Consider the following 17,673-nt stretch of genomic DNA (forward strand, 5'->3'; position numbering starts at 1 on the left):
TGTCCACATTCAATATCTTTGCTTTGAATTTGCAGCAATGTTTTGGTGGCCCATGATATTCCTGGGTTGTTAAACCAATCACAACTCAACTTGAATTGACTAGAATATATGGATCTGCTCTGTTTTGCCCCCCCCCCCCCCAGCATAGTGACCCCCAATTTTTTTATGACCCCCAGGCGCACGTGCTATCTTTTTACATAGTAACGTGCTATACAGCAACATATAATTTGTAACTGGGGGTCATAAAAAACACTGGGGGCCGAAACAGAATAGATCCGAATATACATTGTTTAAAAAGAATTCAAAGGGAAAACATAGAAACAAACTAAAAATTTTTAAACTTTAAATTGTCTGCGCCTACAGTTTGCAAAGCCATAGCTGCTGTCAATAAATTAGTTCAGCCTGTTGTCCAGTAAAAAAAATAGGCTAGCTTGTTGAGCCATACAAACCTTTTGGCAAACTTTTCAAAGTTTTTGAAATTTGCAGCAAATACTGTTATTATTTTTAAGATACTTAAAAAATAATTGATTGGTCAAATACGTAAGTGATATAGTTGAGTGCCACTTGAAAAAACTACGCAATGGGCGGAAAGTTTCAGAGAAATTCATGCGCAGCAAAAATGTTGTTAATATTCACTGCAATAGGTTTGTCTTGTTGACAAAATACATTACATTGCCAAGACTACATTTTGAGCAAGCAAATTTGCTTGCAATTGTCAGCATTGACCGCACCCCCCTGCTTTAACATGAAACGTTATAGGCTTTCGCGCACAACAGTGTGAGAAAGGAAAACTAGTTCCAATTCGCTCAAAGTGGGGAATACTTGTCATTAAATCAGCGATTGCGGAAATTGATAAAAAGCGATAAAAACCGACAGATCTGTTTCACCACTATCCAGAAATTTATGTTATTATCATTGGTGCTAAGGACAACACACTTCACATTTCGAACGTCAAATATTTCCCCACTTAGTAGAGCAAGCCGAAAAATGGAAGATAACTGAACTTTTAACTTTCATTTAAATTTCAAGTATCATCAAGTATCATCTCCTTCGAGAGACCGTTCTTCTGAAGTTTTTTGAGCTGAGAGATTTTTTAAAAAAATTATCAAAACTTATTTTATTTAAAAGAAAAAAGCAATGAAGTTTTGTCTTAAAATAACCATAAGGCTAACTTCATATAAAAGAAAAACAGCACTGAGTGGTTTGTATTAAAATAATTTGACGCTAATTATTTTTAAAACTGTTTTTTGATGCTTCAATTAGTGTTTGATGACATTAAAATGATAATAGGCTCCATTAAGTCTGAACTCACTGTCAGATGACCTAAAATAAGATAAAAAATAGCGGTTCTATAACTGAAGCTCACTTTTGTACGCTTTGATTTAAATTTCAAAGTCATTGAGTACCCTTACAAACTTCTGTAGTTAGTTTCGTAATCTATTTTTAATCAGTGGCTGAAAACCAAATTTTTAAGCAAATCCGAGCTAAACATGAAATTGGAATGAAAGAAACGTTATCAAAATTGAGGACATTGATGATAACACCCTTGCTCAGAAAATTGCGTACATTGATAACATAAGACCTCCAATTTTCGAGATTACTGACGGAGTTTCGTGAGGAGTATCCGCTATTTTTGTCACTGTGGTCCACAATTGAATCACATTTTTTCCACGCAGTAAGTGGTGACAAAACGCCGTCACTCATGTTTGCAAACGCGGACAAAACTGATATGTAGGATTGGTGAAGTAAGGTACGTACCAGAAGCGAGTGACGTTGTACAGTTTGTGCAAAATCAATTGTAATCGGTCTAGCGTTAGGTATTAATTTGAATTTGAATTAGGTATGCAACCTGAATTTGAATTTGTTTTTATCTAATGCATCTAATGACTTTGAACTTATTTGTTTTAGAAAATGTCAAAGATATTTTGAAGCTTGCCTATTTTTTTGTGGTTTTCCTTCTGTCTGCAAGTAGTTTATTCTTAGTACGTGCGGGTCAACATTTTTCCCAATTGAAGTAAATTATAGATAGTTCTTTTGTTTTATCTATTGGCTTCTTTACTACAAAATTTCTTTACATTTTTTTTTCATTTTTGCTGAGTTGCATAGATTTCAAGTTGTTAATTTTTACCTCCTCAAATTATTCCACTAAAAAAATGCGCAAAAGAACGTTTACAACAGTTGTAGTGAATAACTTATATCTTTCACGGCTGCAATACCGTTTTCTCGCAATTTTTGATACACTTTTTTTCTAATTTCGCCTCTATTTTTTTTTGTTTTAATTAAGTATATTCCGGATAATCAAAGGCAAAAATTGCTTCCTTTGCATGATTTTTTAAACAAATCTAAATAGTGGTTTCAGTTTTGAGTTAACGGTTTACTGACTTCAATTTTTTTGTTCTGTTGTTCTTTTTGTAGTTTTCTGGCTTATTATGAATAATGAAAGATCTCAATTTCTTCCCATGAGGTACATATTAATATTCTTATTAAGTTTAATTGATAAGTTTTGCTTTTAATAAAACTGCATTTGGTTGTTTTCGAACATGAAAATGTGTTTTTAGGCTTTACCCTTATTGCTCTTTTTGCAAACTTCAAAATGAGCGTCTATCTTTACCCAAAAAAATCTACCTCTAGAGAAAGCGGCTCTCCCTTTTACCTAGTCAGTTTTGTACAATGAAGAAAAAGGTTAAATTTTGTGAAAGTGATTTTCACGAGAGAATTAATAGCCTGAAATGAAAAATAGGATCGAATAATTGTAAAAAGTACTTAGGTATTGCTGTAAGGGCATTTCACAAAGTTTTAATCTTTTTTTGCACAGGTTAAAATTTGTAGTTCTTTTTCTTGTTTTTTTTTAACAACGACATTTTAAAAATAAGACCTTTTTGAACTAAAAGGTGAGCCATGAGAACAACTCAAACCTTTGTTGTCAGTTTGAGGTTTTAATTGTGTTCAAAGCCTTGTTGGTCAAAATTAAGTTCTGTCAATGTTTCCAGTTCGTCTTTGTTTTATGGTTTGGCCACAATCAGTAAAAACAGGCACAACTGGCCTCCTAAGTTGCTGCATTTTTTAATCTGTTTTTGTTTTGATTAAAAAAGTAATGGATTGTTGAATTTTTTGAAAAAGTTTGCTTTAAAAAACAAACCAGTTGGTTTTTGCATTTTCACTTTGACTTATTTTTTCTCTCAACTTTATGGCTTTGTCTCTTTAGCAACAGGTTGAACAAAAATTCATCCTCTTGTGACGAATTTTTTTAACTAATGGTTTCTCTTGGTACTGATACTACGCGTTTTCATGAGAAAAAAGTGAATTTTGGATATTTAAACATTTGTGAGCCTTTTCTTTCACTGCCGCATAATCACAGTAATGGGTGGCCCAATTATTGTTCAGATAAATGCACTATAGAGGGCGTAGAGATAGATGCCCGATTTTAACAGTTGCGGCACCGTTTTTTTTTCAAGTTCAATTCTCTTTTTTTCTGCTAGTTTTTTTTGTCTGTGGTCTGGCATATTATGGATAACGAGAGGTCTCCATTCCGTCACTTGAGTTACAATTTAACTTCTCTAAATTTAGTTGATAAGTATTGGCTTTATTCATTCAGCAATTGGTTGTTTTGAAACATGAGGATGTGTTTTTGAATTTTACCCTTATTGCTTTTCTATGTCAACCTCATAACAAGTGGCTACCTTTAACGGAAAACAAGCTTCTTCTAAAGAAAGCGGCAGGCGCTTTCAGATACGCACTTCTGTTCAATGCGCTTAAATTTTGTAAAAATGATTTCAACAAAGCAATTAAGAGCCTTAAAACAAAAAAACACAATCAAATAAAAATATGAAAATTACTTACGTTTGGCTGTAAGGGCAATTCACCAAGTTTCAATCATTTTGATCTTTCTGGCGCTCAATTTTACGATTTAATGTTTTTTGCTTTCACGCTTCCGTCAAAAGGTTTTGCGGTAGAGAGCAGTTATCACTTTACAACCTCCAGTTTGAAAGTGAAAAACACTGACTGGAGGGCTGTAAGGGCAATTCACCAAGTTTCAATCACTTTGATCTTTCTGGCGCTCAATTTTACGATTTAATGTTTTTTGCTTTCACGCTTCCGTCAAAAGGTTTTGAGGTAGAGAGCAGTTTTTACTTTACAACCTCCAGTTTGAAAGTGAAAAACACTGACTGAAACTTCCATAAAGGGACTGTGGGTTAAAGGGACTGTGGGTTAAAGGGACTGTGGGTTAAATCCACAGGACTTTAATCAATCGATCAATAGCGCAGAATCATTAATTGAAGAGAAATTTGCTATTTGCAGGAAAATGGGCCGGAAACAAATGTAAACAGTATAGTCTATTTCTCAAGCAAAAGAAACATGCAGATCCGTATTTAAAATCGCTCCAAACGTCAATGGATTAATTGAAAAGTAGCAGCAACTTCAATTTTGAGCGCTTTCAAAAAATTCAGACAAATTTGATCACAAAATTTAGAGTTCGTTCTATTTTTTAAATTTAAAATGCTAAACTTTTGAGAAGACATGAACTTTTTTAGCAGAAAAATTTTGGCTGAATTAAATCAATAATAATCTGGTATTTGTAAAATTTAAATGACCTCTTCTGATTGTAAGGGTACAAACACATTCCAACATAATACAAAGAGGCTCAGTAATGTGCCTTCGCGCATAATGTTCCGACTCCGCTTATCCACAAGTTTGGCTTAATTGCCTACCAAATTAGGAAGAGATAGAAAAATTGAAAAGCCCACAATTTCATTAAAAAATATTTGTTTTATGAATGAAAAATGCCTCCTACTCCAATAACATATTGAAGTAAAAAAATTCACATTAGTGGATCGATGACACCTGTCACCTTACAGACTACAAAACAAAAAAATCAAATAACAACAGCAAACATATACATCCAAACTTCAATGTCCATTTTTTAAAGAAATATTACATAATAACAAAGTCAAAATCGCGCCAAATAAAAGATAAACAAAACAAATAAGTGCGTATTTCATTATAAAAAAACTTGAAATCAGTCATTGATGGGATTCGGCAACAATTAAACAAAAAAGAACAAAAAAACAGCAAATTAAAAAATAAACTTTTGTATATTCTCGAAAACACAAAAATCAGGATAAAAATTCGGATCATTGATAATACAAAAAAATTTACGAAGGTTTATATTCATATATAAATCAATTTGAAGTCCTTTAAACCTTTCATTTTCTAGAAATTGTCTACAAAAACGAAAACTTTGATTGAATAACAAAAATTCCATTAAATTTTGCAAGAACATGGTGTGGAAGCTGTAAAAACCATAATAAACTTAGTAAAAAAATAAAATAAAAATGCTTTTATGCTCATTCCCTGAAAACCATTATTGAGATATTTAAACCGCTGAATAATGAGACAAGATAACTGGCATTAAAAAACGGAAAGAGACAAATTGAAAAAAACGTTAGTATCTCTGAAAAACAATTAATTTCAAAGACTCTAAATGATTAAACAGCAACTGAAGTCAGTAATTTGGTTCTTTTTTTCAAAAGAACTACTGAGATCTGCCATTGTTCAGAAATGAGTCATGGGTCTGCAAAAGAACTAAAAGAACGATAAATAGACACGAATGGGAAATTAAGCTAATTTTTTCAGAAAACCGGTATGCAAGCTGTTGAAACAAAAAGCAAAGCACTAAACAACTTGAAAATTTCCAATTGAGCCTTTCTTCTGCAACAACGATTTGATATGCGACCTGTAATTAATGAGACCAGGTATCAAGTAGACAAACATCCTGTTTTTCGGTTTTCAGCACTAACAGCCAAGCACGAAAATAAGAAATTTAAGAAATTTTAATCTATTACATAGACAATGGGAACTGTCATTGATGACTCTCCCACACCTTGATTATAAATATCCTTTTCTGCATTTAACGTAAGAAAAAACAAAAAAGCATACAGAAAAGTTGTAAAAAACAGGTCAGCTGATTACATTTTTTTTAGACTTTTAGAGACAACGATTAAATCAAAACTAGCCTTCCTATTGCCGTTCGAAAAAGTGTTAAAAATTTTATGGATATCGACAAATTGAAAAAAGTCAACGTATCAAAAATGAAGGACGCATTTTGTATAATTAATTATTGAGTTAAATTAGCTGAAAACAAAAAGTTCTATTTAAATAGCACTCTCAAAGGATCCACAAAGAAAATAGTCTTCTTTGAAGCTAATGATAGTTGTGTTTGAAGTATTTATGCGTTTTACTTCGGCAAATTAAAAAAAAAGTCAAAAGGAGCTCTTTCCGTGCCATCTTTGATGAAAAAAGCTGAATTTTGAAAAATTTCGCTAATATTTTTAGCCAAAATATTGGATCAAACTGTTCAAAAACACTCCACTATTTTAATAGACAAAACACTATCTTCAGGTAATTTTAACATACTCCTTTGCAAAATTGGGTAAAGATACTTCTTTGCAAAACTATTGCGTATAAATACGGAACGATAAACAACGGAACGCTTACAACAAAAATCAAGTAAATGGTTAGAGAAATTCATCTTGATAACTCCGTTTTAAAAACATAACTTAAATGAACCATTATTGCTATTAACTCTACTATAAACGGGTCTTCTGATGATACCACTCACAAAACTCTACGCGCTATGAATAAAGCGATATGCCTAAATTGACTGAACAGAAAAAAACATTTGAGTAAGTAGTACCTCCACCTTTAAAGTGGGACAAAAAAATAACCCGGTTAGGGGGTCTAAACGAAAGGAACTACTGTGAAAATGAACCAGTACTGGATTCGAACCAACGTCTCCATCTTGCAAGCCTAGTGTTTTACCCATTTTTACCAAATGTTCATAAGCTCTCAATCTTGGGCATTATCTATAACCCTTTCTCGTGTTCTTTCTTGCTTCTCAAAGCTTCTTATTTCAAGCGAAATTTAGATAAATTTCTTGTATAGCTATGTCAAGTCCATCTTATGCACATTTTACATTAGTTTGTCCTCTCTCAACCTTCTAACCCACTCAATTTGAATGAAACAAAAAAGAATGTTGACAACAATAGTGGAAATATATCGAATGTTGTATTCCGATAACTACTCGAAAACTTGAAAGATTTTGAACTTAATTTTTTTTTGCCTTTGACAGTTTTACTTTCCAGGCCAAATATATATATATATATATATATATATATATATATATATTTATAAACATATATATATATATATATATATATATATATATATATATATATACGTGTGTGTATACATATATGTATATCTATATATATATATATATATATATATATATATATATATATATATATATATATATATATATGCCGTGGTCGGGGGGTCCAAAAAAATTCAATAAAATGAATTTTTAATTACAATTGGAACTGAAAATAAAGGAAATTTCGCTCGTAATTCCAGTACCTATCTATGCGAAAAAATACAGAGAAAGTTGAGATAAACTAGAAATGTTTTACTTGATTGACGTGTAAATAGATCTTAGTTTCGAATCGAAAAGTTGATTTTCTACTTTCATCAAATTTTCATGAGAACCATGTAAGGCCTAGATACAACCAAGTTCATTCGGTGGATGTTAGAATCAAGTTTCTGTTGGTGCGAGGATTTAATTCTGACAAATGACTGATAGGTCAACAAGATAATGATAGCGCCAAAACAGAATTAGAATTGAGTTTAGTTTTCTCGCCATTAATTATTGACATAGCATTACAGTTCGTCTGGTAATTTCTTCTTTCGTTCTTTGAAACTTTTATTAAAAAACTTTTAAGTTTGTCGATGTTTCATTGAAACCATCACACTCCAAAAATTGCAATGACATCTCAGAAAAAAATGCTTTGTCGTTACTTCTTACATAGTTGACATTCCTAATTTTTAACATAATTCTTAAACAAGTACAGCTTTGGTCTAATGAATTACTTGTTAACACAACTGAATAACCGTGCAAAATTTGTTTAAGATTTACAGTTTAAAATTTGCGAAAGATTATTTTCTTCGGTTTTTTTCAAATTTTTCCTATCTCTTCCAAAAAATTCTTTCGATTCTTCCCACACGTGAAAGACAATTCTCACATAAACTGCAAGACGCAAACTGAGTCTCAAACACTGTCACTAAAGCAATAGCTTCATCTTGATCAATACTTCGAATCAACAAAGTTCGTCAGATAAATTCTTTTTGTCGTTCTTTGATACTTTAATGAGAAAAAACTTCTATTATTTTTGAATATTTCATTGAAGCCCACACATGCTCCCTCCTTTTTTATGCAAGTTTGTGAGTATAGGTTCTCCAAACCTGTCGGGTTGTTTTCTGCTTCTTGTTGTTGTTCGCTAAGGCTCTGATGATCTAGGTTGTTGTTGCTCTGCAGATGATATGGTTGCAGAAGCTTCAACTTGACGTAAAGGTCCCACATCTGTATTCAGAAGGAAGTCCAGTTCAGATTGGGGTATGGTATCCTCCACTGGTGATTCAGTTTTTACACTGTCCTCGTCTAGTCTCGCATTTTGTTTGTCACTCACTGGAATAGTTCGTGTTGAGTTTTCATGCTGTAAGAAAAATGTGTTCAATCCATTCCTGATGATGAAGGTAGCAGGAATAGTCTCCGTCTTTTCCTTAGCCTTGTATAGAATATTTTCGCACAAGTCGAAATCTGCTATTGCTGGTAGTCCCACTCTGCGTCCCAATAGAAGTTCAATTGGAGTTTTGCCCCTCGGCTTTGAAGTGTTCCGGTGTGTCATCGGTGCCCTTTGCAGGAACGCTCCAAATAACATATTAAGATTGATACTTCACGCTTGAATTGCCGGCTTTACTGTCTGAACTGCTTTCAGATAGTTCATTTGCTCTTGGATGATGACGGGTGATTCCAGTTTCTTAATTCCCAGTGATTCACAGAACTAGTTAAGGTCACCACTTACATATTCAGAACCAATATCAGATACTAAAGTTTTTGGTATTCCGAATCAAGCAAAGATTTCACTTCGATATATTTTAACTGTTTCTGATGTTCTAGTTCCCGTGGGGAATGCTTCTATCCAGCCAGAACCCACATCTACAATTACTGAGATATTGCGTTGGTCCCTAACATAACCCCAGTCAATGAAGAGTTGTTCCCAAACGTTGGAATCTGGTCCCATAGAGGATGTAGAGACCCAGGCTAGGGTTATTATTTTGACAATCCTTACGTTTACTAACAAAACGTTGAACGTGTTGGGTAATACCAGGCCAGCATGCCATCAGCGTGACTGATGCCCCAAATGCATTCTTCCCAAGATTTGTCTCATGTGTTTTCGCCAAATCAAGAATCGTAGTTTGGATGGAATTAAAGGACCAACACCTTTGAAGATAATTCCATTGTGTATAGTCAGAGCATTTTTCTGTTGTTCGAATCTTTCTTCATCTTTCGAGCATTATTTCTAATTGCCACTTTTGATTCCTTCATTATGTACTGGAAGAGTCTCTTTGTTCCAAAGTCAGTTTTCATTTCTGCTCAAGTCAACAAATCACTCTGCGCGAAGTAGATTTCATTGGTTGCGGAGCGCACTTGACCGTTGTCGGATTTGTCCCCGTCAAAATCCATGCTGCTCAAAGCATCTACATGGGGTATTTGCTCTCCTGGTGTGTACTTCAATTCATAGTTGAATCCCATTGAAGCTATTGCCCATCTTGTGATTCTAACTGATGCTGTTTTCGGGATCTCCTCGTCTGATGCAAAGAGATATTTGAGTGGTTTGTGGTCCGTTTGTGGCGTAGGAATTGCTACAGTCTTGTGATCACAAACACAGTTGCCAGTGCTTTCCGCTGGTTGAGTAGTTTTGCTCCGCTGGAGTCAAATTTCTTGATGCATATATCACTCGATGTCCTTCTTGCGATAGAACTCCGCCTATGGTTTTCTAAAGAGGCATCAGTAGCAACTGTTGCATCTTTTCGTAAACTAAATGGCTGTACAAGTGAGTTAGAAAATAATTGATTTTCATTTCTTCAAAGGCTTTTTGTTGCATTTTTACCCATGAGAAGTTGTTATTTCTCATGTTAATTAACTATAGAATTTTTGTCGCAAAATCAGGTATCATTCTTTGGTTAAAAATTTTCCAGCGCAACAACCAATTTTGAACTGTTTTTTGATAGTTGGTGCTTTTGACATTTTTTTCATCATGTTTGGAATCTGGTGCTATTCCTTCCTTTGAAATGAAGTATCCCAAAAACTAACGCTATCAACTGGTTTTGGATTATCTTTTTCTCATTGGTAGTAAAATGACTGCAATCATTCTCTTGTCGAACTGCTGATTGGTAGTTCCATAGACCAACACATCGTCTTGAAAGACCAGAAAACCTTTGATTCCTTTGAGTGTTGATTCGATGCAATACTGGAAGATTGAAGAAGAGTTTTCAATCCTTGAGGTAGTCGGCACATCTTGAACAGTCCCTAAAATCTTTTGATTGTGCATATATTTTTCTGCCTCTTTATCAAATTCAATTTGATATTAGACATATGAGAGGCCAATTTTGCCAAAATACGAGGCCCCATGTAAGTTGTGGAAGATCGTCCCCATCCCTGGTATTGGGTAGTCCTTATCCATGACCTTGCCATTGATATGCACGTTCAAGTCCAGGCAAAGCCTAAGTTCTCCGCTCATGTTTCTTTGCTACGCCCACTGGAGATGCATTAGTGACTCCTCGTGGCTGTACCGGTTCATTAATGCCTTGTCTGATCGTCTGATCCGGCTTCTCTGTGACCCCGTCTTGATGAGGTAGAGGTATTTTTCTGGCATTGCAGAACATTGGCTGTGATCCTCGCATCAACTTCACAAGAGCTTTATAACCCTTCACAGCAGGTAGATGTTCAGTTGTTATGTTGTTCACAACATGCTTGGGTAGAAGGTTTCTACCAAGTAGTCCGAACTCTTTACCGGACTTCACAACTGCTAGTCGTTTTTGTGTGTCTCTGCTTCCGTTCCACTCAATGTCACAACTAAGTGATCCCAGAAGTGTTAATCAATAACCATCATAGGCTTCGATATGTCTTATGTTACCATGCAAATGAGATTTACCAAGCTCAGTCCATTTTGAACAAAATCAGTGTCTGCGATGATATCAGATGATGTTATCTGCACCAGTGTCTACCTGAATTTTTAGTTTGCTACTATTTATTGAGATACTTTCCAATGTCACAGACGTGCTAAAGATTTGTTCTTTAGTGTAGAAAACTCCCATCTCCGATGCTGGAGATGCTTGCTCTGAAGAAATTTTTTCTTCGCAAAAGTTATTCTGCTTATTTTACTAAACTGAATTTGGTTAGGGTTGGCTTGTACACAGTTTTGTGAAGTGTCCCACTCTTTCACATGTTTTGTTTTTTTTACTTAGCGCTGGACAGGTTCTACTAGAATGTGGCTTACGTCCACACCTAGTCACATGTTGTTCGTTTTATTAGCCGTAAATTTCTTATTTGTTTTTTTTTGAAATTCTTTTTGAATTTGAACGCAACTTCTTTATTCACAGTAAAGGCTCTTTACCTGATGGAGAAATTGCAAAAGCCATTGCTTGACCTCTGAACTGTAAAATCTTGGTCATTTTTGTTAATAGCCGTGTTGGTTTTGCTTTAATACCGTCTAGTAGTCTAAGTTTTGCCTCAGGGTCTCTCAAACCTGAGATAAATTAATTTTGCCAACTCCTGTTTGGGTTTGACTGCTGTTTTGAGTTTTTCGAAGGCACAAAAGCGTGTTTCTTCTCTAGGACGTGCTAGGAAATCGTCGTCTTATTCACTTCAACTTGTATTACGGACAAAAATGCAGCCTTTTCTGCCGTTTAAACCCTGTCTTAGGAGAAAAATAATTTTGAATTGCTAATCTGGTGTCTTCATACGAAGTGTCTATCAAATTCCTTAGACTAAATAAGCTCCTAAGTTTAATATTTGCATCTTGCCTGCAAATGCTAAAAAAGAGATTGGTTACTTGGAGGTTCTGTATAGTGCCATCGGAGTTGATCCTGTCCTCTTCCTTTTCTGGGCGACATTTCGCCACAAAAGTCATAATCCACGCAGAAGCTGATTCTGCACTCTGTAGATCCAAAATTCCAAAATTTGTCTTCCTGCAGGTGATCTGGACACCATTGTTGTGGTTGATAACACGGGTCAAAAGAATTCAAAAAACTGAATTTTAAATTAACATTGGACTGAAGTATACAAAATTTATCTCCGTTTTATAGAAGTTATCTTTGCTAAACTTTACAGAGAATTGAGATTATCCAAAAATATTTTACTTGATTGACATGTGAATAGATCTTAATTCCGAATTCCGGAGGTGATTTTTTTTATTCATCAGCTTTTCATGAGTATCATGTATGGCCTAGATACAATCAAGTTCATTAGTTGGAGGTCGGTGGAAATTAGAATCAGGTTTCTGTTGGTGGGAGATTTTATTTCTGACATATGATTGATAAGACAATGAGATAATGATAGCTCAAAGACTGAATTAGAATTGAGTTTAGTTTTGTCGCCATTACGCATTGACGAAGTTCGGCAGGTAAGTTCTTCTTTCGTTCTTTGAACCTTTAAAAAAACTTCTAAGTTCCTTGATGTTTGTTTGAAACCATCACAATATATATATAAATATATATATATATATATATATATATATATATCGATCTGCCAAAACTGACTGAACAAAGAAAACCAGTTGTGTGTATAGTTCCTCCGCCCTTTTGTGGGTGAGACATTGAGTTCTAACATTATCAGGCAGTTGTTAAGTTCATTCTACTGTCTGATTTATTTTTCCTCTGAAGGTATACTGTTGACTGTTATTGTATGCAACTTAGAAAGGAAGGCGAAATGATGGATAAATGAAAATTTTGGAAATGTTGGAAAATTAACACAAACTTATAAACGACGTAGATCTATTGGTATAGCGTTGCTGTATGCTTCATAAAACAGGCTATGGTGTGCTTAATTTATTCTAATTTTAGTAATTTCTCAACTTGAGACACCTAATACAGCAGATGGTCGGTCCAAAATTGCAATAAGAGATTTTAAAATCTGTGCACAATTTTCTCTTTGATATCAGAGTTCACAGAGCGATAATTTGAACTGACGGTTAAATTGTTGACATTCCAGTTGAGGATTTTAACACAATAAAACATGTCGCACCACAGTCCGTTCTAAAACGTTTGGATCGCTTTATGTCCGCTTTCGATTGTTCTCTTCCAGAAAGATATATATAAACTGATCTCAGACAAAGAAATTAATTTATTATCTTTTTTATTTTTCAGATAGAAATAAACTATATCAAAACATAAAGCAATGGCATTCATGAATTAGGAACATCCCAGAGCGAAAGTTCATTTGGGCTTACTGACTATTTATTCGTCCCGGAGACATGCAATATTCGCTACACGCTTCTATTTAGTTCATATAATCAAGCCAAAATTTTTAGTACATATTTAAACAATAGGTTCACTTTTCTAGTTCAATTTTTCGTATTCATTTCTTATGACATTTTAAAGCAAAATTTATCACCGGCATTCGATTATGCTGAAAATAAATTTTGCTGTTTGTTTATTCATGTCTCTCCGCAAATGAAAAGGCGAACGGCCGTCAAACATTTCTTTTTACTTAATTCAGTTCACCAAATGAAGGGAACAAGAAAATTCGATTCCAGCAGAAGGAATAAACTAAAATAAACGCAAAAAGATTTCACGCGGGGGAATCCATTCTAAAAATGGCTTTTTAAATGTCAAAATGTCGACGTCCAATTGAGCCGAAAATCAAAATCAGTCTAGCTTGACAGACTCCAGTATCTTGAGTTCGACTGTTATGATGTTAATTACAACATTATTTCAATCAATTATAATGTTGATGATGATGTATTTAACTGCTTCAAAGTTTACTCATATTGATAAAACTTACTAATTGAATCGAAAAATTAAATCAACTCTTATTGATTACTTTGAAATTGTGATCGAAAATATTTGTATTTCATCATAATTGTCTAAATTTGCATTCTAGCAAAAATTAGCAACAATTCCGTGCGTGGAAAATAAAAAAAAATACAAAATAAAAACAAGCAAACAATCTCGATAAATCCGTGTGCCTATTTTCTGTGAAAAAATCATCGTCTTAAAAGGCCACCTTAGCAGATAACCTCAACAATAACGTTGGAGAGGAATTGTTAAATTTATCCAGTTTTTTATCCTGCATTACTTAGCTGTCATTGACCTTTTCCTCAAAGGTCAACGGAATGGAAATTCAAACATTTTGAGGAGAATGTTCCCATTTTTATCCGCGTTGTCGCGCGGCCGTATACGGAAAAAAAATGAGCACAGAGCTAAAACGGCTGCGTCTTACAATACTTGTGTTGTATTTTAATACTTTTGTTCACGCTATCATTACGACTGTTGTAAGTAACACGGCCACGTGAATAAAAACTGGCTGTCATTGCCGCGAGTTACTACATACACAAAATTATATGTTCACTCCTACTATTAAAAGATATCAGCTTGAATATTTTTGTAGTCTTTTACAATTGTAGTCTTTTTTGCTCAGCACATTTTATCACTCAGACATTTGAGTCAATGACCTGTAGACTTATGACATTATTACAATTGTTATGTAACAGGTGACGTAATTAGGAGCCTGTGTACACAAGCAGACATTGACTTGCTACGTCACGTACGCATAGTTTTTATTATCTCGATCAGAACTCAATTTTTAAAACCAGTTGACGAGTTTTTAGATAACATTTGCGCTTATATTAATTCAACTTTATCATTCTTTCTTTGAAAGTTCATTTTTGTTTAGTCACCATTTTTTCATTCTTACAATATATATAAAACTATCTAGTTTTAGCCGAACGTGTGGTTTTAAAAGACTAACTACAAGTTCACTAATTTGCGATTATAAATATAAATGATTTATCCAAAAAAGTAATCAATTGAAAAGTTGAACAAACTTGATTATAAAAAGTATTGACAATTCAACAATTATGTAGCAGTGTCTTATCATATGCAGCTAAAATTGGTTGAAAAAAAACTGTTGAGGACAAACTTACAGTGAGTTGCCTTGTAAGCAAAACCGACAACTTGTATACAAGGTAAGGCTTTAAACTTTGATAATCCTCTTCATTTTAGTAAATAATTTCTTTACAATATTGGAATTACTCTTTTCTTGACAAAATTGAACATATTTTGCGTATCCTAGGAAGATGTTAGTAGTACGATGCTGAAGCTTTTACAGCCTAGATTTTAACTACCGGACATCAGTTTTTTGACGCATATCCAATCTTTTTTTCTCTAGCAATATTTTGTAGCGCTAATTTTTTGATTGTGGCGACGGTTTGGAACAAGTGAGATATTGATTTCGTGCAGTTCTCTTAAATCAATCCATACCAAACTACCAAACCTTGTAAGCGTTAACCCACATTTTTTGTCGCCATTACGCATTGACGAAGTTCGGCAGGTAAGTTCTTCTTTCGTTCTTTGAACCTTTAATAAAACTTCTAAGTTCCTTGATGTTTGTTTGAAACCATCACAATATATATATATATATATATATATATATATATATATATATATATATATATATATATATATATATCGATCTGCCAAAACTGACTGAACAAAGAAAACCAGTTGTGTGTATAGTTCCTCCGCCCTTTTGTGGGTGAGACATTGAGTTCTAACATTATCAGGCAGTTGTTAAGTTCATTCTACTGTCTGATTTATTTTTCCTCTGAAGGTATACTGTTGACTGTTATTGTATGCAACTTAGAAAGGAAGGCGAAATGATGGATAAATGAAAATATTGGAAATGTTGGAAAATTAACACAAACTTATAAACGACGTAGATCTATTGGTATAGCGTTGCTGTATGCTTCATAAAACAGGCTATGGTGTGCTTAATTTATTCTAATTTTAGTAATTTCTCAACTTGAGACACCTAATACAGCAGATGGTCGGTCCAAAATTGCAATAAGAGATTTTAAAATCTGTGCACAATTTTCTCTTTGATATCAGAGTTCACAGAGCGATAATTTGAACTGACGGTTAAATTGTTGACATTCCAGTTGAGGATTTTAACACAATAAAACATGTCGCACCACAGTCCGTTCTAAAACGTTTGGATCGCTTTATGTCCGCTTTCGATTGTTCTCTTCCAGAAAGATATATATAAACTCATCTCAGACAAAGAAATTAATTTTTTATCATTTTTATTTTTCAGATAGAAATAAACTATTTCAAAACATAAAGCAATGGCATTCATGAATTAGGAACATCCCAGAGCGAAAGTTCATTTGGGCTTACTGACTATTTATTCGTCCCGGAGACATGCAATATTCGCTACACGCTTCTATTTAGTTCATATAATCAAGCCAAAATTTTTAGTACATATTTAAACAATAGGTTCACTTTTCTAGTTCAATTTTTCGTATTCATTTCTTATGACATTTTAAAGCAAAATTTATCACCGGCATTCGATTATGCTGAAAATAAATTTTGCTGTTTGTTTATTCATGTCTCTCCGCAAATGAAAAGGCGAAAGGCCGTGAAACATTTCTTTTTACTTAATTCAGTTCACCAAATGAAGGGAACGAGAAAATTGGATTCCAGCAGAAGGAATAAACTAAAATAAACGCAAAACGATTTCACGCGGGGGAATCCATTCTAAAAATGGCTTTTTAAATGTCAAAATGTCGACGTCCAATTGAGCCGAAAATCAAAATCAGTCTAGCATGACAGACTCCAGTATCTTGAGTTCGACTGTTATGATGTTAATTACAACATTATTTCATTCGATTATAATGTTGATGATGATGTATTTAACTGCTTCAAAGTTTACTCATATTGATAAAACTTACTAATTGAATCGAAAAATTAAATCAACTCTTATTGATTACTTTGAAATTGTGATCGAAAATATTTGTATTTCATCATAATTGTCTAAATTTGCATTCTAGCAAAAATTAGCAACAATTTCGTGCGTGGAAAATAAAAAAAATACAAAATAAAAACAAGCAAACAATCTCGATAAATCCGTGTGCCTATTTTCTGCGAAAAAATCATCGTCTTAAAAGGCCACCTTAGCAGATTACCTCAACAATAACGTTGGAGAGGAATTGTTAAATTTATCCTGTTTTTTATCCTGCATTACTTAGCTGTCATTGACCTTTTCCTCAAAGGTCAACGGAATGGAAATTCAAACATTTTGAGGAGAATGTTCCCATTTTTATCCGCGTTGTCGCGCGGCCGTATACGGAAAAAAATGAGCACAAAGCTATAACTGCTGCGTCTTACAATACTTGTGTTGTATTTTAATACTTTTGTTCACGCTATCATTACGACTGTTGTAAGTAACACGGCCACGTGAATAAAAACTGGCTGTCATTGCCGCGAGTTACTACATACACAAAATTATATGTTCACTCCTACTATTAAAAGATATCCGCTTGAATATTTTTGTAGTCTTTTACAATTGTAGTCTTTTTTGCTCAGCACATTTTATCACTCAGACATTTGAGTCAATGACCTGTAGACTTATGACATTATTACAATTGTTATGTAATAGGTGACGTAATTAGGAGCCCGTGTACACAAGCAGACATTGACTTGCTACGTCACGTACGCATAGTTTTTATTATCTCGATCAGAACTCAATTTTTAAAACCAGTTGACGAGTTTTTAGAT

The 17,673-nt window shown here is 33.9% G+C and overlaps 2 protein-coding genes across 2 annotated transcripts in view; one reads left to right on the plus strand and one right to left on the minus strand.

Annotated features, from left to right (window-relative positions):
- LOC142358644 (equilibrative nucleoside transporter 3-like) overlaps window positions 1–17,673 on the minus strand; it is a 502,369-nt gene that overhangs the window by 411,068 nt on the left and 73,628 nt on the right. The window lies entirely within an intron of this gene.
- Window positions 14,865–17,673, plus strand: part of LOC142358637 (uncharacterized) — a 66,545-nt gene continuing 63,736 nt past the window's right edge. Inside the window, exon 1 of the mRNA XM_075410097.1 lies at window positions 14,865–15,083. The gene's annotated coding sequence lies outside the window, so the exon portion shown is untranslated. The remainder of the gene's footprint in view (window positions 15,084–17,673) is intronic.

The sequence above is a fragment of the Convolutriloba macropyga genome, chromosome 2, assembly GCF_964194025.1.
Source record: "Convolutriloba macropyga chromosome 2, txConMacr16.3, whole genome shotgun sequence".
NCBI classification, from domain to species: domain Eukaryota; kingdom Metazoa; phylum Xenacoelomorpha; order Acoela; family Convolutidae; genus Convolutriloba; species Convolutriloba macropyga.